The sequence below is a fragment of the Triticum aestivum genome, chromosome 1B, assembly GCF_018294505.1.
Source record: "Triticum aestivum cultivar Chinese Spring chromosome 1B, IWGSC CS RefSeq v2.1, whole genome shotgun sequence".
Classification (NCBI taxonomy): Eukaryota; Viridiplantae; Streptophyta; class Magnoliopsida; order Poales; family Poaceae; genus Triticum; species Triticum aestivum.
Window position 1 is genome coordinate 556,876,347 of NC_057795.1, and position 433 is coordinate 556,876,779.

A 433-nucleotide genomic window follows, 5' to 3' on the forward strand; every position below is an offset into this window, starting at 1 on the left:
AAAATGAAATCCCTTTGTAACAGACGAGTTTCGTGATGAAACCCTGATACTTCGAAAGAGATTGTCCGTTTTGTACATGAAGTGCATCCAGTTTTTGCCGTAACCCTCTCTACTTTCTTGCACATGCTATGTGGATGAAATGATGATACCATGCCAACTTTCAACCTTTTCAGAGTTCATTTGAAATGCTTTTCAATTTCATGGTATTATAGCTCAAAACAATCAGTAAATGCATGAAAAATAACAAATGAAGTCAGAAAGGGTTGAAAATTGATGATGTGGCTTTGAATGGTGCATTTTGAACACAGAAAAACTATGGAGTTCAAATAAGTTCAAAAAAATGAAATCCCTTTGTAACAGACGAGTTTCGTGATGAAACCCTGATACTTCGAAAGAGATTGTCCGTTTTGTACACGAAGGGCATCCAGTTTTT